This window comes from Bombus fervidus, chromosome 12, assembly GCF_041682495.2.
Source record: "Bombus fervidus isolate BK054 chromosome 12, iyBomFerv1, whole genome shotgun sequence".
Taxonomy (NCBI): Eukaryota; Metazoa; Arthropoda; class Insecta; order Hymenoptera; family Apidae; genus Bombus; species Bombus fervidus.
This window is the reverse complement of record NC_091528.1, coordinates 7,551,691-7,573,733: the sequence shown is the minus strand read 5'-3', so window position 1 is coordinate 7,573,733 and position 22,043 is coordinate 7,551,691. Positions and strand designations below refer to the sequence as shown.

Below are 22,043 nucleotides of genomic sequence, written 5' to 3'. Positions count from 1 at the left end.
GCCGGAAGATTTGCTCGAGTATATAATAGGAATAAGGCTAACGTCATAGTCGGCGCTCTTTACCCACGTTGACAATTAAAACGCATTTATTGCCGGCAATTTGCTAATCATCGGGTAAAGTAAATGCTGGGCAATATCGTGGACGAGATACCGCTATAATTACATAAACGAGAAAGAGAGGCAAGGCAGCGCGCATACGGCTTTATCATCTTCTTTTTTCACTTTTGTTCGTTCTTCAAGCTCGGCCGATATTCTTCTCGTTTTTTCCTTCCCTTTCCGCCGGATTCGTCTTCACCCAGCGTGTCGACTGTCTCGATTATCGATCGACCACCTTGACGACGGCTTGGGAATTAATTGGGACGACCTCGTTAGCGGCGGATATCGACGACCATCGAGAAAGAGATCCCGAGGGTTTTCGTTTGCACCCGTAAAAAAATCTTGCTCTTTTATTTGGCCAGGTAGGGAGCCGCGCCAGCGCTCAGCGCAGCTGCTCGAATCGACTTTATTGAAAAAACCATGGCCGGATATTTTTTTTCCTTCGTCGTTAAGAACGTTGGAATATTTCATGTCCGATTACCCGAAAGTGTGACTTTTAGAAGTCGAATCGATTAGATGAATAATCTAGATAAAGAAGGTTCGAAAATTATCCTTGAACGCCGCAGACTGGATTAATTCTGACTCATATTTATTTCCAGATTATTACGCTATTATCTTATTATTATCATGTTATTATTCGAAATTTCTAATTTATCCCCTTTCGGAACTTCTCAGTTAGATTCTACAAAGAAATTGTATACTTTTTATACGCAACAGGATTTACATAAAATTGGCTATCTTTTTATTTCCTTACGTAAAAATGTAGAACAAAATGTTTTACGAATTTTAATGCAACAATGCTTTTCGAAGATGGTGCCAAAAATGCTCTATCTCTGTGACAGAGGTGCATCTAACGTTTCAGACGATATATTTATGATTCATCATGCATCGTCATGCATAATGATGCAGTTTCTGCCAAACGACAAAACTCAAGCGAAGCATATCTTGTCGAAAAGAGCCTGAATAATCTTCGCGTGAATAAAATTCAGGGAAATCGATGGAGTCGTGAGGCAAGAAGAACTGAGATATCAAAAGCCCGGTCGGACTGCATCGCCTGTATAATTACGATTCGCTGATTCGTGTTAGCGAATCGTATCCTCGGGTGGCGGGCGCGCGCGCGCGCTCTTGCACTGGCAAAAACGTGGCGCGTTGAAACGAAGGAAGAAAGGGAACGGGTGGCCGGGAGAATAGAGTTGTAAAGCGAACGACGAGAGCTGCCAGTTTTTCCGAACGTGTTTCCTCCGTGGACTCGTGCAGCAGCTCGTGTAGATCGCTCCGATGCACGCACACCAACGGATGCACGTTCCTCCGCACGACACGGTAGACGTTGGTGGTTTTATCGCGCTATAAAACAATCGTAGGGTGTCTCGTAATGATCGCGGAAACTTTTATAGACAGGGCGAAGGCCTACGGAGGCCTGTGCGTTTTGTAAATCTAAGTAACCACGGTGATTTTAATGAAACGTCCGCTTTAAACGAATAAACGACAATAAGAAGAGTTCGAAGTAACAGATTTAAATCTTGGAAGCGCAATCACTAGGAGCGTACCGGATACTCGGAACGTTCAAATTAAACTCACCCTTTCGATGATTACGCTGATCCTCCACTCGACGAATCGCAATTTATCACTGTGAAAACCTGGAAGATCGATACCGTGGCTTCCGTCGCTCGCAGCAGCTGAAGAACGCTTTCTAAATCATCTTCGTACTCCGGCCAATAATTTATAAAAGTCTATCAAGTTTTTCCCGATGTCTATCTGCTCTTTGTGGTTGAAACGGCCTCGTGGGAATAAAGTCGGATAAGGAGGGGGAATACAGTCGTAGAGCTGCCAGTTTTTCCTCGGGTCGTGCTTCTAGCGGCTGATCTTCGCGTGGACACAGCCTATCTTTTCTTCATCTTCCACCGTCCTTCTCTCTCTCTCTTTCTCTCTCTCTCTCTCTCTTTATCTCTCCCTTTCTTTCTGGCATGCTTCTCTCCACGAGACGCGTACGTGTGCGTGTCCACGAAGGGAGGAGACACGCGTGCACACGGCCGACTTGGAAGCGCGAACGCGAGGGGGACACGCGCTAACCTGGAACGTCCCGTGCATACGAGATCGTCGAACGTTTTCACGAACACGTCCTCGCCTTCTGTACACGTAATAACCGCGAGATATCGAGAAAGATCTTGTCATCGCACCTTCCCGAACGCTTGTCCGTGTGTCAGCCGATGAAGATGATTTGTCGATCTCCTGACCCTTCGCGAAAATGACAACGTGATTAAGTGGGATACGCGGCGCTGTCTTTGCGTTGTAAAACCAGATTTTTTTATGGATTCAGTAGAGGTGCCGTCTTAAGAAATGTCTGTTTCGTTAGCGGGCTCTGGGTGATGAAAATGGACTATCCAATTTCGCTGAAAGTATGTACACGGTAAATGTGAATGTATGTGCATGGAATGCACGAATTCATTTACCACATTCAGTGATTACAATATCATTTGTAAACTGCGGATCTCTATGCATTCATAGGAAATTTGAAAGCGCAGAATTGCATAGAATGCACATAATATGAAAGGATATATAAAATAGCCAAATTGTATGCTATCCGCAATACTCGACCGTAAAACAATTTTCTACCGAGATTCTGCTGTTTTAATTACAAAACTCCGCGATCTAATCATTTGTCTTCCCATCGATATCGTCAAGATTTTCTTACGATTAGCGTTACGTTCTGGACGAGAACGTTTGTTTATCGAGTGAAGTAGGTACTACGTATCGGTGCTAGCCATCTGGCTTCAAGAGCGACAATAGCGAGATGTTACCCTAATTTTGCTAGTCTGGAAAATATTCTAGTCGAGGACTTCTCGGCTTCCCACACGGTGGGAAACCTACGTGGGAGAAATTGTTCTGCCTATTTGGGTCTTTGGCAAACAGGCGACAACAGCTTCGAAGGGTTGCATCAAACTACTCGATCAACATTGCGTAATTCCTTAAGCAAATTAGCTTCTCGCCATTTACGAACCGCTTCTCAGTTTCACAAGTTTGGCTGTGAAGTCAGTTTTCTACAATAATCCAAGGTGGGCACATGTACAATAGTACAGGTTAGAGAATAAAAAGATTCAAGAATTCCTCGGAATTGCCTTACTGCGTCAAAAGCATGTTTATTAGGTTTAAGATGATGAAAATAATTCACAGATTCAATTTTCGCTTCTTTTAAAAACCTTACTGTAAACGTGGGATTACAAATCTTTTTGGAAAGTTAAATAATCAATAATTGTCTTATATACGTACGCGATGCATAAATTAATTTACCAATTATCTATCATTTGTCTTTCCATCAACACTTTATAAGTTTTTTTTAGGAGTTCTTAAGAATTATTAAGAAAATTAAATTTTCCTTTTTACTTTAAGAGTCTTTTAATATAAGCATGAGATGTTGAAGATCTACTAACGGATTAACAAAACGAGTAACAACTAAGAATCGTCTCATTTCATCCTTCCAATCTCGCACTACATATCAAATTCATAGATTAATCTACATTCGTTAATTACAACCTCTTTTGTCCCACCAATATTCACGAATATTTTACAAAGTCGATCAATACAACTTTTTCTACGCAAAATCTACCGGAACATACATTTACTCGATTATTTTTATTTGAATAGCAATACCGCGTGCTTCGAATTACATAATTCGTGTATTTCTTTTTAATTGTAGGAAGAAAACCGAAAGAAAGCCGAAGTAAACCGAAGACGGTCGTCGGAAATAATATTAGAAATTCGTCGTTAAACGACGCAGCGAATAACCTTCGGGATAGGTCGTAGATTTTCGCGACGTTACGTTTCAGTTTGCGATCGGTTATCGTGCGTGACGGGTCGTGTGATTAAATTCGTTCGCGTATATCGTAATTCTTGGTGTTGCTTTTAGGAATATTTTCGATCCGATCCACTTGTGCATCCTCGTCGACCAGTGCAGAAACGGTGACCATCCAGGTGATGCAATCACGGACACTATATCAGCATGGTAAGTGAGATTTTTTGATATATTCTACGGTGGAGAACGCTCACCCTCGTGGTGTCCAATATGGCGGCGTGTTATTATACGAAGCCGTCGACATTGTATCGCTGCGATATTCGATGTTTACTATCGCGCGTTTTAAAGACTACAAATACGAATTTGTGTGATATGTTTCCGCGGTCTTAGAATGCAATATTTTTTCAGGAAATTTATTAATAAGGATAGAGGTTTATTTTTAAAGGATGCGATTAGGTATTAACTTACGTGATAAGTATAATGTGGATCCCTGCGTGTATTTATGACAATTTTAAAAGTACGAACAAAAGAAAAGCGAAATAAATTTTATTGGCTCTGTTCGGAAAAATGAGAAATTGCATAAAAACCCGCAGTCTGGTTTCCACATTTTTAGAGATTACAAATGTCTAACTAATTCTTTCACGGTGTAATAAAATAACGATGAATTCAGAGTGAAAATAATTAGTTTTAAGACTTAGGAAATAATCACGTATTTCTTTGTCATTAAGATGTGTATTTCTGAATTCTCTCGCACAGTAATTCGCCAATAACAATAGCGAATTGACCATAAGTTATATTATAACTATTTATTAATTAATTATAACCATTTATAATTAAGTTATATTATATTCCTTCCTTACAATTTTCAAATGATTCTGTGAATTCACATTTGCTTTATTGTTAAACCTTGTTACTGTTTCGGAAAAGAATTTATCAATGCTGATAACATATAATTGTGGGTTCGTAAAATTTCATTTTAATAACGTTAATTAAACCGTACTCTGGTACAAAATCCACATATTTTTATTTTTCTATAAGAGTAATAATAATAAGATTAACAATAGCGTGTTAAGTATGATACATTTAAGGCGTGAAGTTTATAATACTATAGTTGACAGTTTACTATGATTTTTCTTACGCTACGAAAGAGTGAAGTATTTTAAAAATTATTAAATCCCGTAGTTATCGTAAAATATATCAAGCGCGTTTTAACATTGTGTACAATGAAATTCACGGCGCGCATAATAGAACGTTTAATACCACACTGTGTACGAGCAAATAAAAATGATTTTAATGAGCTGATAATATTCCAGAACGAAATCAGTAGCCGAACAGCTACCATCTTGATAGAACAGAACGGTATCGCGTGGGTGGTTCCGGCGTTGCGTTCTCGAGTTATCGCGATTTAATCGAACGCGAATTACACTGGTTATTGAGCGATCTTTAAGAACCTAAGTCTTGGCAGATCTTGTTTGTTATTGCTGTCCTTGGAGGCGGCCTGATAACGTGGTCAATAGTCGATACACCGGCGAAGTCGTAATTTGTGTATTGGTTGGATTCCTAGAAATGGAACCACTTTCCAATTCGTCGAATCCTATACGAAAACTCTCAAATAACTTGTTTATTATACCAAGCCTGTGAATCGAGAGCCGCCAGTTTGACACAAATAAATTGTATATTCCTTTAGTCTCTATGTTTTCTGCGGTTCGTTTTCGATTTAATTTTATGGAGATACTACAAAAGTTTTATGGGAATCGTAAAGTAGAATACCGCATATTTCTGTAATTAAGACGAGAAGAAAAATACGAAGAATTTTAATTCTTACTTAATTATTCAATTATTTATAGTTTCCAGCTTAGAAAAAATACATCGTATGCTTTCTAATCTTTGTGTATTCTGCGGTTCGTTTCCGATGTAATCTTATGGAGATTTTACAAACATTTTGTGGGAATCGTATAATAGAAAACTGGATATTTCTGCAATTAGGAGAAAACTATGAAAGGATTTAATTATTATTTAATTCTCAAATTATATATGTACTTTCAATAATTATTCCAATAGTTATTTAATTATTTCTATACAATTAAGTATTCGATTATATCATCATACGTATCGTTTATTGTTATTCATTCTCGTTTAGATACTCGTACAATCTTTTCGTTGTAATTCGTTTCAGTCAAAAATCATTTTATTTATTGAAACAAGATAAAGATTCGTTAACATTAGAATTAATATAAATTCCAACGAGGGAATTCGTGAAACAATTTGAAACAGAATTTTCCTTTAAAAAAGAAGTATTCGTAAAACATGAAAACTTTTTATTTCGTATTGTTAGGCTAATTTCCATCTATACTGGTAACAATTTCTCAAAGTCAACGCCCTTCTAAGCTCTCAAAATTCAATGTCAAGTATATGAATCGTTTCGTACGCGAAGGCCTCGGAACCAGTCGCTTCTGGAACTCAAATAAACTCGCATACATCGCAATAAACGTTCATCCACATGTTGGTACGTCCGTGGCACACGCAGGTGGGTGCGTGCCAGTGTGTTCTGCGTTCCATTGTCGCCGATGTGTTGAGCATGAAAGAGGCGTGTTGATTCGCGTGCTCGTATCGTCATTCCAACCCAGTGTATCCCAATTCCTTCCAACCAGCTCCTCTATCTACATCTAAAAAATGCTGAAAATCTCGAGACCTCGTTCTCTACATCCTTAAACGCGTCCTTAGAATATAGTTATTAAAGAACCGTGATCGTTTGAGATTTCTTTTGGACAGATCATTTATGTAACTCATATTTCTTGGATAATCGACCCTGTTAAACGGTTCTATCTGGTAGAAAGTTATAAAAGTGTTATAGTAAGTGGTAGCGATACAGCTCCATCCAGGTAGCATCGATAGTCGCCGAATCAGAAATAAATTCTACGAGTGTTTTCGAATAACAATTAGATAAAATATTCGGTAGGCGTGCAATAATTTTCCTGAGAAGGTAAATACGTGTGTACGTACGTGTATACACATTAGTGTACAGGCAATGAGGTCAAAAGTTTAGGATCATTATGCGTTTTATTGAATCTAAGGATTTAGGAGATATGTCAGCTTTAGAATTTTGTTTCGTTAGGAAGAGTTTAGAATCTGTATGTGAAATTTCCTATTTTTTAATAAATTCATACTTTACAGGATTCTGAGAAATATGTGAAAGAAAAATTCTCAACTCTAGAATGATACATAAAATGATTTTTAGTTTAGAATAGAAGGTTTGGAAAGTAAATAGAAGGAAATTGGTCGTTTCATATTTTTTAATAAATTCATACTTTACAGGATTCTGAGAAATATGTGAAAGAAAAATTCTCAACTTTAGAATGATACATAAAATGATTTTTAGTTTAGAATAGAAGGTTTGGAAAGTAAATAGAAGGAAATTGGTCGTTTCATATTTTTAATAAATTCATACTTTACAGGATTCTGAGAAATATGTGAAAGAAAAATTCTCAACTTTAAAATGGTACATAAAATGATTTTTAGTTTAGAATAGAAGGTTTGGAAAATAAATAGAAGGAAATTGGTCGTTTCACATGTATATGTAACACAATCTGATAATGATAAAATTAGGGAATGTAGTATCGTACAGTTAGAGAAGCGATTGCAAACTTTTGGCCAATATATAGCGTATATTCTGTAGGAAATTCTTCTTAGAATTTATTTCTTGAAATTAAATCTTCACTTATTTAAGATATTTAGAATTCTTTGCAAATATTCTTCTCTCGGTAATTAATCCAATAAAATGGAAATTCATGGCCGGTTAGTGACGACTAATACTACTGCGCATCTGGACTCTAACATATTCCTGTAAATTACTCGTATTGTTCTCTCAGTATGACAAAATAACGCCACAAGCTGTGGTTAGTTAACAAAGCGCTATTGTATCTCCTTACTCTTTAGAAATTCAAAGCCACAGTAATATTACCAAAACAGGAACAAACATCGTTTTCTGTCTTATTCACTTGCTTCAATAACCGAACAAATTAGATGCCAATCCACGGCCAGTTAATAAAACATCGATGTACATTGTGACAGTGTTAGCTATTTACGAATTCACGGTAATGTTAGGCATAGTAATGTTGTCAAAACGAAAGCGTTGACACGCGTGAAAAGGCGGCTGTCTACACCCAATCAATCTCGATGCACGTTGCAATCGCTGCATCGGGCTCAGGCAATCGCATTGTCGTCCCTGAGACCGGGTCTATTCCCCGTTGGCCTACTCGGTATTCAATTTCAACCGGCTGCAATTTGTCCGTCGCGAAATCGTCGTCCGGCGACCGAATGCAACTTGGGTTGCGTTCACCGAAAAAGGTCACGGTTTTTCGCAAACTGTCTCGCCTCGGTCGCCGCGTTTTCCCTCCTACCAATCGATTTCCACAAAAGAAACACGACAGGGCACGCGCTGGCTGATAGAGTATGATACCTGCATTCCATCGGTTGCAACATGTGTGTCATACGAGACGTGCTTTGATTTTCTATCGTTTCGATCGGATCGCCGTGACTTATTTACGGCTCGCGGAGCCCGCGCCCTCGGACAAGCCGTAAAACGGAATTAATGAGCCGAGTTTAAGCTGATTTTCAACAGTCCCCGGCGCTACCAGTGTTTCTCTCGCATCGGCCGGATTCCGGTTTCAGTTCCGTTTTGCTTCCACTTAGCTCATATCGAAAATCCTCCCCAAATATATTTTTGTTTTTTAATCGATGTTTAACGACTCCCTTTTGAGATAAACGAAGCTTTTACGTGCGTTTCTCATGATTTATCTGTATGCTTGGTAAGTTGGTGACAGGGTAAAGCAGGATAATTCGACTGGGTGAAACTTCAGCGTATGTTGAAATTGAACTTTGAACTTTGTACAGAATAATCATCGTGCGTTATGAAATATTGTTAACCTTTAATGTAATAACGAAAGAACGAGAACATATCGCGTGCCGTAGGTTCAACGAGCAAAGACATCAGAAAGGAAAAAATGACTGAATCCTGTAATAGGATCGAATAAAAATTTCCGATTTAAATTAACAGGAAATACTGTAGGAAATTTGGGTTGAAAAGGTGGTTTTATTTATTCGCTACGATCGAACAGCCCTATAATAGGATCGAACAAAGATTTTAAAATTAAAGTGGAAAGAAGTATTGTAAAAATATCGATCTAAGGACACATATTGATTTACGCAAGCTGCATTTGGAATAATAAAAATAATACAGCGTTCGAATACGTTCTAATAAAACAAAAATCTTGTATCGTCGTAATACAACTCGAAATTTTTGCGATATGTAAAAACATTTCGGAATTGAAATAGAAACAGAACGTAGACATAATCGAGGCAATTTCTCTCAATTTTACACAATTTGTCGTTAGCCAGCTAGAAGCTGTCCGGTCGAAAGAAACGATATCGATGGTAATTCCTTTCTATTGAGGTAGAGAAACAAACGGCCAGAACTGGTGTGTTCAAATCCGATGTTATTCGCGTTGCTGGGCGCTGGGGGACGTCGAATTTGTCGCCTCTAAGCTTGGCGATCGCGCGAGCAAGATAAATCGTTGCGAAACGAGCCTGTTGTTAAATAGTTTAGCGTCGTTGTTGGCACAATAACGGATGGCCGCGCATTTCGCAAGAGTGACTCGCCGCTGTCGTAAATTTTGTTTTGAAAAATAATTGCTTGCCGCGGATCCGCGACAGGGTGGCACACCGTCGTAGATCAACTCTTTCGGTCAACTATTCCGATTAAATATTTATGAGAGTGTCTCGTTGTGCTTCTTGAATTCCAGCAAATATTGCATTTCCTCGGCCGACCGAAGTACCCTCTGGTATTCGTTGAATTAACAATAAGTATTACGCCTAAGCAGGCCAACACGCGAGCGATTTTTCAACTCGAATAAAGAAACCGAGTCGTTTTAAGTAGACTGTGAGTTTTTATGCATTTCTACGTTCTTATAAGCATAAAGAACGCGAAGGAATGGCATCTAAATAGAAAGTTTCATTTACTAAACATTAAATTAAACGCTGAATACATTTATATATATATATATATATTTGCATGTCGTATGCATTGCGTGTATTTTTGCAGCTTCGAAATTTCCATAAATATATAAAAACGCGCACTCCAGTTATAACGAAAAGAAGTAGAAACGTTGATGAATTTTTTTATCAACGACCTTAGATTTTTCTCCATGAAAGAATAAAATATACATTAGGTCATCGAGCAAGATTGATTATAGGAGAATAGTTGGCAGCGTATGCACGTTGAACATTATAAGATTTGTGCTCGACATTGGGAGCAACGTTTCACTTTTCTAACTAGAAACGTAGAATACTGCAGCAACCGGATAGCTGATAATAATTTCCAATAACGTGTCCAGGATAATACGAACACTACTATTCCCGTTTAACTACGAACCACGTATTTTCTACCTATATAACGAGTTTTTATTGTCTCGTTCTTGCTCGCGTTATTCAGGCATAATGGTGGCGCACGATTGCGACACCGCTTTCATGAACGACAAAAGAAATTTATGATCGTACATTTTAAACGACGCGAGGGGTTCGTTTTGCATACGTCACGGTCACGGTGAGTACACTTTTCCAAACGCCTTCGTTGTTGGAGATACTATTTCATTTTTTCAGTGCCAGTCGTTTCATCCTAAAATATCGTTGGTTCGAGGAGGAAAGATGTACGAACGTCGTTTCGTCCCGCTAATTCTCATTAATTCGTTAGATTACGCGTCGTACATTACGAGAATCCTATGGTGGACATTGTGACAGTGGAACACACGCGCGTGAAGACGTGGCCCGTGCCGTGGAAGCTACTCCGATAATCTTAAATATCACTAATTCACTAAATCACCGTTTACCGGAGCTAATCTGATGCACGACCAGCGTGGTGGCATCAATTTCATTAACCCTGCACCATCACGAAAAAATCGAGAGTCGTAAATTAAAAAGCAGACCCGAGAAGTGTCCACCAGTAGCGTCCCGACCCTTAAGACTCGAACACGCGTGCTCGAATAATGCCCCGTTCACGCTTCATCAAATTCGATCAGTGGATCACTAAATTGACTGCAATTCCGACAAATTCCTGTTTCGATTTATATGAAATTGATGTGTAGAAATTTGTATAACCACGCGCCTCCCTATAACTAATTGCGTTTGAATTAATTTTCAGAAATCAAACAGAGTAATCTTTAGAGTGGATATTGTTTTCGAACTGACTGCATCTAAAGACTGTAAGTTACGTAGATACCAAACGAATGCTTTATTTTAACAACCACTTCGTGGCTGTTAAGACAAGCAGTATTTCAATATCTTGATTACTTGTCATTGTTGAAGTTACGAAAAGGGTGAAGATATAACAATAAAAAAGCAATTTTGGTAATACACAATTAATTGACAACATACTGTATTTTCAAATTGTTCTTCTATGAATATATTCTACGGAATATGTGACACGTCGCGTACTTCATCCGCAGTCTTCAAATGCTTTCGCGGCAAAGAAACAGTACCATGAGTGGACGAAGAAGTTATCTAAAGAAGCGATCGAGTTTTACGAGTTTTACTTTTACGAATATATTTGATAATGTAAAGTACGAAAGAGGCTTAAGGAACGTTCGTATCGGAGTTATACTTATGCGTACACGGTGTGTACCTGGCCGAGGCGGGTGGGGGAGGGTTGGGACCTCACAGGCACGATTAACACGTGTCACGCGTCACACACATACGCGCGTTCATCTATCTTTTCACACTTGCACGCGCGTGTACGCGCACATAAGCGACCGGCCACGTAGGTACGCGCACGCAGCAGTCCATATATCTACCTAACCCGCCACCAGTCACCATGTAGGACAATAAAGGACAGAGGTGGTACGTAACATTTCCATACATTCCTGGGCAGCAACGGGCCGGCCATTTAAGAATTTCTCGCCGTACTGGAACCGAAGTGAGGTCCCGTGCATTTCAATTGGCCGACACGCGCCAATTCTCGCCACGAAAATTCACCGCGAGGAAAGAAAACGCGCCACTATATCGTCGCCATACATTTCCGCCCCCTGTTTTCCTGGGCCTCCTTTCCGTCCGCTAGACGACCCAGAAAACGAAATTCCCGGACGAAGTTTCCTAACGTAATCCTGTTAGATCTTGCAAAGTCACAGAGATCTTCCAACTTTTATTCGCGAAACGCTCGGAAACACAAGGATATCCGAAGCCTTCGGGCTTTTAATCGTCTCAGTCAATTTTTTGGAAGATCCAGCGTAAAATATTTAAGAGGATTATCAGATACGAGTCTGTAGACTTTCGATAGTCTCTGCACGCTTTCTGGATCGGAGATGGAAGATTTGGTGTTTTTGATTTTTAGATGCGAAATATCGAACGCGTATTTAACACAAAATTCGTAAAAAACGAAGTCTCCGTACTTTCGCTGCGCTATAATTCTCCTAACCCATCTTCCAGCGTTAGGATTGAAAGATGTAGAATTCCCGGTTTCAGGATCAAAATATGAGCCGTATAATTACGAGAAATTCTTGAAACATTCGAAAGAATTGGAATAAGTCGAAAGTCTGCAGACGTTGGATCGTCGCAGCCCACCTTCTGTCATCAAGGATTAAGATCACCGATCGGAAGACAGTATTTTCCATTTTACGTCCGGAGTAACAAACACGTAATTACAGAAATTAGCATCAACTGCTGACAGATGACTTATTGTTAGACACATGATTAATCCATCGTATCGACAGAAAGCGTCGTTTAAGAGCATCGGAAACACGCGAAGCTGTCGTTGCTGGTTTCCAGAAGGAACAGACATTCCTCTCTCGTAAGCGTTCGTTGCACTTGCCCGATTAATCAGCATAATACTAATTACGACAGGCCTGGCAGCTGCGTTCGTTTCAGCGTCAGCTGGAAATCAGCTTTGAATAAGTCGGTCGGGATGAAAACAATCAAGCGGCACGGTTTCGCGCGAAAATATCGACGCCCGTGTTTCCACGAGCTGGCAGCCGGCGATCTATATGCGAGTAGAGTTCCGCCGCGGGCATGCTTCCATTCACGAAGAAATCATGCGCGGCTGCGGAAATGAGCGACGGTCGTCTATATTTAACCTGTCGACTGACGACAGGAAGAAGCCTCAACAACGTGCTCGTCACATCGCCACCGAACCGAACCACACGTTTTAAGGTTCTCCGCCGCCTTTTTCTCTCTTGGAAATTTCTCCGCGTTTGTCATACGAACCGGAGCTTGCATTTTGCCTCGTTACGCGTTCGCCTCGGCGAGTACCGTTTTATTTTCGGACGATACGGTATTTCTGTTCATCAACTTGGGACACAAAACTCGACCAACTTTCTTACCAAACTCTCGCATTCTCTATCGAGCGAGAAATAGGTGGAAATTTTAAGTTCACAGGCGTGCAGATTTAACTGTGGATCGTGACTCTCGAAGGGGGAAAATTTTTGGCATTTGTGTATTTCAATATAGCTACGTCGTATAACGTATACGTTAGATCAAAGTAAATTGCCATATTTTATTATAAATTTGTTTTTACACGAAGCTAAGGGAAATTGCGAAGTATATGTAGCAATCAGCAGGAGATTTTTAGTCGAAGACTTTTAGCGTTTATTTATTTTCATGCGGCTACATCACGTGTATTACTTACATCAAATAAATATAAATTGCCACGTTGTATCCCTCGAGCGTGGTGGAACTGGATCGTTTATGCGCTCGTCTGGTTCTTTTATAATTGTAGACTTTGAAAAAAATCGAAGGAAACTCTGAGACGCTTACTGAAGTCTCTGCCACGTTATATAATTAGTTCTCAAACCAAATATGTAAAGTGTTATTTAGGAAAAATAAAAATTCGTTGCGAAAGAACTTGCCCAGGATGCCTGTGGAGGATTAAAAAGTAGAAAGATTATGCAAGATTCCGAGATACTTATTCAAGTATCTACTGCGTTGTACAGTTAGTTTCGAGCCGAACGTTAAGAAAATTCAAGATAAAAAATTCACACAAATAAATAAATTCTTCCAAGCTGTTTAAAAAAACGTAACAGATTAAAAAGATTTTTTCACGAGCAGAGTCGTAAGTTATTCGACCATTTTAAAAGTGGATAGTACCTGAAAAAAAGATGGTGAAACACTGGTGCAGCGTGTGTATAAGGACAAGACATTTAGGAGATTTCTAGCACAAAGTTCATCGCGAACCTGTAATATAGAAAGAAAGGAAAAAAAGAAAAAAAGAAAAAAACGAATGCAGACGAGAATGGTCCAGATCGTAGGAGATGAATTGCCAGCATTGTCTTCTTATCTGACCCCGAGTGTACAGCTTGAGCCGGTTTCTTTCGTCGGGAAAAAAAGCGAGGGGCATTAGCGATCGGGTTTTAACGAAGCTTTCACCCGCGAGAATGGACAAAGGAGAAACGATACAATGGGACGATTAGAGATACTTTGTACGCGCTTTCGACACACTCCGTTTCGTTCCAGCGCTAGCTGGCTCGTCCGTACCATTACCGTGGTCGTGTGGCTGCTCGCGACACGTTTTCACGCGACTGCGTGACCGCCAGGAAATACGTATATATACGTCGGGGCCCGCGCATTCAGTCACGCGCAAAACGAGGAAGAAATGTCGACGGAGCCGTAAGCACTTTCGAAAATTTCCCCGTGCCGCCTAATAAAGACGTTCGTTTCTTGGTTCGTTGCTCTGTTTGACTCGTGTCTATCGTGCCAACGTTCCTGTTTAGCATCATTTTCACACTTCTCCGCCAGATGTGTACAGATCCATTTTGCGTTTTTCCTCTCCTCCTCGCTCGGGAATTTGCCTCTCTGTTCTCCGAGTTTCGGTGATTATGCCTATTAATGCTCTTCTTTTTTTCTTTTTTTTTTTTTTTCTTTCTTCGAGGAAGATTATGTGCCTGCTTTCATTTGTAACACGTTACTAAATGAAATAAAATTCGGAAAAGGCTTTTTCAACCTCGTGCCGATGGACGTTCTGTTGTACGTTTTACAATCGTCGATTGTATTCTATTTTATAGCGATACATAGCGCGGAGAGCTACTAGAAAAGAATTTTTATTCCAAAGTTGGAATAGAATTCTTCGTTCATCTTTTTAAATTATTACTTCTTCATTTACTAATATTTCGGTACTAATTGTATACGATCGATCGAGATAAGAGTAATTAGGTGAGAAATATTTCATTTGAAATATCTTCTTTTTCAACATTTTCGAAACGTTCAAATACCTATACAAGGTGGTGTAAATGTAACACGAAAAGTGAGAAACGGGAAATTATATTTACACGCGCCAGAATTCACCCAGCATCCACTCTTCGAGGATTAATTTTTACAGATGGAAAAAGTGAAATAAGATTCCATCGGTCTTGGAAACCGGTACCAAGAGTACATTCTTAATACAGATATTATTAATATATAAATATAATCAGCTCGAATCGAGTTGTCCTTTCCAGTTGCGAATCGTGAGAAACCAACCTTGAATCTTTCCCTTTATTAATCCCATTTCCGTGGAATCGCTTGAAAATTGGCATGGAAGAAAAAGGAAACAGATAGACACAGAGAATTTCACATGAGAAGAGTCGATGAAGATCCACGATTTCCAAGAATTCTGCATTCGACGGATCTTCTTTTGACGAAGTAAGCTCTTATTAACACCTCGCCTCGTATTGTTCCCTCGGCAAACGTAATTTGCTCGGCTTTCAGAACGTGCAACGAGCTAATTAGCCTCCGGTTGCTTATAATCTACGCTGTGGAATTAAAAGAATTCCTCGAGCCTCTTTGATCTGGCTATTTGCTGGAGGAATTAGCATCGCTTCAGATGCTTCTGTAATTACGATATAGATCGCGACAGAAATATCAACAATTTAAAACGCGATAAACCACACAATTTCCACCGTTAAATTAGCCTCCTGCAAGCCAAACTCCTACAATTATCCTTTTTTTCCACTTTTATCCGAGTACATGATTACTATTATGTTTCTCAGAAGACAAATGACTTATTCATCGCAGTGAGGCGATATAAGCAATTGCAAATATTAAATTCTAAATTAAACGATAAATATGTTTGTAACGTAATGACATTTTTCTGTATATTTCCCCCTCTTACATTTATCGAGTTGAACAGTGTACAGAGAAGCGAGTTGAATTATCGAGTAGCACTGTGCACTGATGTTTCAGCGCGCTTCTCTCGTGTTCGTCAAATTTCCGCTTGATATTTCGCCTCGATACAACTCTCGTGTCTTCTTAACTTCAAACTGAAACTTCTGCACGTCGTATAAAGTGCATCGACTATGTGATACAAATTTCTTTCTACATTCATGAATTCGCATCTCCACGCGTCGAATATGTTTGAATTCGAATTAGAAGCTGCTTGGAATTCCTTTCCTGAATAATTTCGCCACTAATTTATAACGCGACGGAAATTTAATTACTGAAGATATATGTATATATATATATATGTCCATACGAGGAGGCGAGCTGGTTCCAACAGAATTATCTGCGCGTACGCATCGAAGTTTATAGGGCACGGAGAGAACCAGCCTAATACTCGTATTAGGTGTATTAGGTTCTTGACCGTTCTCCTCGGCTCGAGGTAGCCCCGGGCTGGCGAAACCAGAGCTCCGACAAGCTCTCAACCCCGCGGACCCCCCTTCACGTCCCTCACAGGGCCCCGTGGCACACGCATTCGCAACACGCGTCCGTATCTCGATTCGATTCGAGGCGCACGCACTTCCAGCGCGCGTTTACACGTCCGAATCGAAGGAATGCACGCGCGTTTTACGCACTTCCTCCACGCGGACACGCGCTTCTACCGCCTCGAAAAAATATGCCTGTGACCCTCTTGACGAGAATTCTGCGAACCTACGACTCTCAGAATTACCCGCCGGATTTAGAGAAATCGTCAGGGAAAAATGTTTGCAGGAATATTCTATTTGAGTAGAGATGTATAAACGAATCGGGTTGTTCCACGCACAGCAACGTTTCGCTACATACAACGATCGATTCGTTTTAATAACGCATGCACTACGAAACTAAAATTATTTTACGTGAATGTAGCGTTATCGAGATATTTCGTTATCGTAACAATGGTCGGATCGTAGCTGGATTTTTTGATGGAAATAGAAGTCGGAGCCTTTCAGAAGAGAACCGATGGCAAGTAGTTTTTCTTAATTTTATGATTTTATTCTATACGTCGGTATACGATTGATATTCAGTTATTAAGAAACAAGTGACTGACTTGAACAAGTTCATTTATTACAGCTAGACGACATAAATGATAGTAAACTGCAAGATACATTGAAGAAAATATTTGCAACATCATCGGTTTCCTATACTTTTCAATTTATGGAGTTGTCAGAATGTAGCTTCCGAATGGTTCTACCGTACCTGCAGGTTTCGCTCCTTACGTCAGTTTTTCTAAGGAGTTTTCCTTGAATCTTTAATTTACGATTCGTTCTTCTACGACGATGACATTGACACATCGTAGACCGGAGTTCTCTTACACGCTAGTTTATTAACTTTGCACGTTAATTTATCAAATACGACGTGTGTCGCCTATCTATGATATCCTTCGTTCGAATATTTTCAATCGCGATCATTGAAAACGGTTCTACCTCGCTGAACGTCTCCCATGAATTCAATTCACACAGAGCCCACGATATCGCGTTGAAATTCGATCGAGCGCTTCGAGCCTCTCGTCGTGTCACCGTATCTTCCTCTCATTCTCATTCTTACAATAATCAAAAGCTTTTCGAAAACTTGGAAAACTTGCAAGCCACTCTGAAAAAGGAAACAAAGCGTCGAGTCGTTCACATTGCAAAGCGAGAAGAGCGGATTGAAAAGAATAGCCGGGGGCCTCGAAGTCGATCCGCGAGGATGCATTCCCGCGGACCGAAGAACAACCGGGTGATTCTGGTTCTCAGTGTGTTGGTCTCTCCTTGTTGGCTCGCATGCATGGCCGAGTGATGAAATTATTTCTTCACCGCGTACCTGGCCGTGTCTTATATACATACCGCGGCGATTTTACTGCTCTCGGTCGGCAGGCTGAGACACACGCTCGGGATTAGGGCCTCGAAAGCGTGGAGAAGCGAGAAATGCTGGAAACTGGATATCCAGTTTGTCCAGGGCACAGCAATACCCGTGGAGATATTGCTGTCGAGCCGGGTTTGCTCCACTTTGCATCCGCTGCGAGTGGCACGCTTAGATAAATCGTCGGATAAAACGGCAGATAATACGGAATCGATCGTTTTACCGAGGCCGATACCCGTGGCCCGGTGCGCTCGCTTGAATTATTTTACGAGCAACCACCGATCTATCGTGCCAGATACAGGCTTTCCTCTCGGAGATGTTTAGCGATCTCTCGAACGCGGAAGAACCGATGATTTATATTTATACCAACGTTCCAAGTCGTGCTTGATTAGACTAGCTTTTCTGCTTCGCTTTAATCAAATTGCTTGGTACCAACGATAATAACGAAGACTAGACATGAAGAATACAACGAGTCATAATTTATAACAAGACTTTTATACGGAAGAACATTGTACAAGTGTTTTTACGTAGAAATTCGATATATCGTAAGAAATAACTCCACGTCTAAGCGATTTTTTCGTTTGGTTTTAAGCGGATTATCCGTTTCTCTTGTCCTTGTGGATATTTCAAAGGATGTTAGGCATATTAATTATGCTGACTGATATTTCGTATCTATAGAATTAGTTTCCTTTTCAAACATTCCATTCTGAAGTACTCGTTTTTAGCCATCGGGTGACTTAAAAGTTAGGAAACCGACAGAGATGATCATCGTATGTTTCCCGTGTGGTTTTCGACGAAAGCTGTGAACATTTATAAGCACGCTTCTTCAATGTGTCGATACGAGAATGTAAATGGTTCTTGACAAGAAATCTGTGCATGTAACGTACACGTTATCGGGATGAGATTAAATTGCGGTCGTAGACGGTGTCATAATAGTTCAATGTCGAACTCGTATTCTTTTGAAACACAAGAAACAGAACCTAAACGGAGATTCGTTTCGTCCGTCAAATATTTTGACGAATACTTTACTTTCTTTGATTTCGCATATAAACGTTCCATAAACGCACCAACATACGGTCTCCCTATAAGTGAGCAACTTATAAAAAATCTGAAAAATCTGTTAATCAGAGAGAGGACCATCGTCGAGCGGTTCGATGACGATCGTTTGACAGTCGGGCGGAAGGAATGCGAAGCCAGGGAACTCCGATATCCTATTGCTCTTGATAGGAAAGGTGCCGTGGCGATCGTGGCGTGCGATCGGTTAGACACACGACCCGATATCTGCCAAGTATCCGCAGACTCTTAGCCAGTCACGATATCCTCGAAATTCGCGGTAGTCGTCATAAATCTACGGATGTAAGCGGTCCCATCGGGCACGATCTGCGACCGATCTAACAAGTTGCGCGAATAACGGGTCCATTAAGGCCGATACCGAAACTCTGCAGCCGATATCTTCTGTGGCGTTGAAACCGCGACAATGACTTACTCTACTCGTGGCCACGGAACACAAGCAATTAAGATCGAACGAACGTTTGCTCGTCAACGCGTTAATAACTCTCTGCGTGTGCGATTAATGACGCTGAACGGGATCGTGATTCGGCCCCGGGACAAAATCCTTCCAACGCTTCTTTTTTCTTTCCTTTTTTTTTTCTTTTTCGTTCACAGACATCGTATTAGCGGCTCTGTCGATTTGTAGACGAAAGACGTATTCCGAGGCTCCTCATTCTTTACGGATAAAGTAGATTGTATCTGCGTTAGATTGATTGTCTCTGAGTTAGATTAGTACCACTTAATTAAAGGGTAAAGGTTTTTTTTGCGGTTTCAGATGCTTCGTTGCCGTGAGAAATTAGTAATCGTTAGGATCATAGAGCGATCGTGATCCGGCTCGTTTTCGTGTAGGAATCGACGGTTAACTAACGATATCAAATTTTTCAAGAGGAAGGTTGGAGATAGTTTCATTAAAAAAAAAAAAAAAAATTAGCAATCGCTAAGAACATAGGGCAGTGTGGAACTTGTTTGAGAATAGTTGGCGGATAGGTTAATGATCTGAGACTTTTTAACGAGATTTCAAGAGTTTCGTGGTGAACGTACTTTAAGAAAAAACTCTTAGGATAATAAAGCGAACAAGTTTGTTTTAACGCGTTCACTGCGTGTAACACGGTACTTATGTACGTACAAACCGACACGTCTTTACGTTATCTCTAGCTATGATAACTAGTTTGATCGTGCGCTGTAAGTGAAAAATCAGGAAATTATGAGAACAGAAAGTCACCACATATAATTTATATTATGTCAAACATAAATTTACCTATTCATGCCATAATTCGTGTATAAATTTTTATCGTGTAAAACGAAATATTGTTCGAAAATTACTCAACACATCTTGAAACATCTTAAAATAGAACTCTGTGAAGGATCGAAGATTATTCGAAACGAATGAGAAAATCGCGTAAAGGTCTATCGCGATCGATTTATTGTGAGGAGTCGATGGGTGGATCATTTTTGGAAGAGCATATTCCACTTTCGTAGAACCGTAGACGACATGGAGCTCGCGTGGCGGATCTAGATTTCACGTCTGAACAGCTAGATGGACAAACCTGATCCGCAATAACCGCCGGCAGAGACGTAAATTCTGTTCCACGAGGTTTCTAGATTATCGAAATACCAGTACTAGGTGGAATCAGGTTCCGTGCTCCAGATTACCGGGGCGAACAGAGCGAAGCTATCGGTCGCCATGACCATTTCAGGATTATTAATCTTGGTCAGCGTTGCCTCTGTTCGCGCGCCGCGAGATAAAGTCGAGCGCGACCGTGCCGGAAAAATAAATCTACCGGGCCCCGTCGAGAGTTCCGTGCAAGCTTCGAGGTCGACGTGCGTGCTCTCCGTTCGACTTCGATTACCACGAATTTCCCTCCTCGCTTGCACCTATCCTTAGCCAATCTTCTTTCTCTATCTAATCGAATTATTTTCTATTTACATATATTAAATTCTATCAAACTGTAGATTAGTTCTTTAATTGTTCAAAAACTCGAAAAGAAGATAGCGGAAAATTATTTCTATTTCCCAGAAACTCTGTCGAATTATTCTCTGCTGAATTCACACTTACGTCAGTTCTATAGCTAGTTCGCATAGCCAGTTCCCTTTTTCTGTCGCGATTTTTATTTCCCAAATTCTGGTTATTCCAAGCTTGAACATAGAATCGCTGCGAATTATTCGCAGCTTGTCGAATTCCATGCAACGGTTCTCCATTTCCCGACCTAAGGAGCATTGAAAAGGATGCCGACCAATGTCAGAGAGATTGCAAGCTGGTCCGGAATGGGATCGAGCTGGTGTCAAGGTTCGCAAGTTCAAGAACGCCAGAGCAATGCATAGTTTTTAATACGAACGTTAGCTGAAGGTACAAGCCTACACTGTTCTAGAGCGAGCTAATTATTCAAACTACCTATACAAGTGCAAAGTTGGAATATACATGGAAGAAAAAGAGCGAAATGTCGAGGAGAGCGAGGCAAGATTCCAGGATGGTTCCATTTAAAAAGAGAAAAGGGTGTCTAGGGCGAAGGAAGGCGAAAGCGATATGGAAGAAGAAGAAGATTTTCGTGGCCCTTTGTGCGCACGACCAGCCACGTTTTATGCACAAAAGAGGCTGGCCAAAGGGTGGAAGGAGGTTGAGGAGCGGCGGTTCGTTATGCCCGGTTCGCGAGGACAATTAATTATCTCCTGATTCCTTCTAAGAAACCAGTCCAAGTACAGTCGACCAGGCACACCGACGTGCTACGTCGAGCAAACGCACACGCACGCACCCACACGATCGTGTGGCAGCGAGCTGTTTTATAGACACATATGATGGAACACTCTCAGGCCGATCGTGTTTCAAACCACAGAGAGACTTAACTGAGAAACGACACACGTTGCTGCCCGGAGACCGGACCTCTCCGCCTCTCTCGTTCCCTCCAATCTTCTTCTTCTTTTGCGGTCCTGCCCGATTTTCATTGTCTATCACGAAAGAATTTCGCTCGAGCTGGATGGACCAGACCTCGCCTCTTCCTTTTGCACGCAGATAGAATTCCTTCGTCAATGATATTAGGGAGTTTTATACGTTCTTATACAG

The 22,043-nt window shown here is 40.6% G+C and overlaps 1 protein-coding gene across 1 annotated transcript in view; it reads left to right on the top strand.

Annotated features, from left to right (window-relative positions):
• The first annotated feature begins 3,938 nt into the window (after positions 1–3,938).
• LOC139993371 (zinc finger protein castor homolog 1) overlaps positions 3,939–22,043 on the top strand; it is a 162,692-nt gene continuing 144,587 nt past the window's right edge. The window contains exon 1 of the mRNA XM_072015034.1: positions 3,939–4,096. The gene's annotated coding sequence lies outside the window, so the exon portion shown is untranslated. The remainder of the gene's footprint in view (positions 4,097–22,043) is intronic.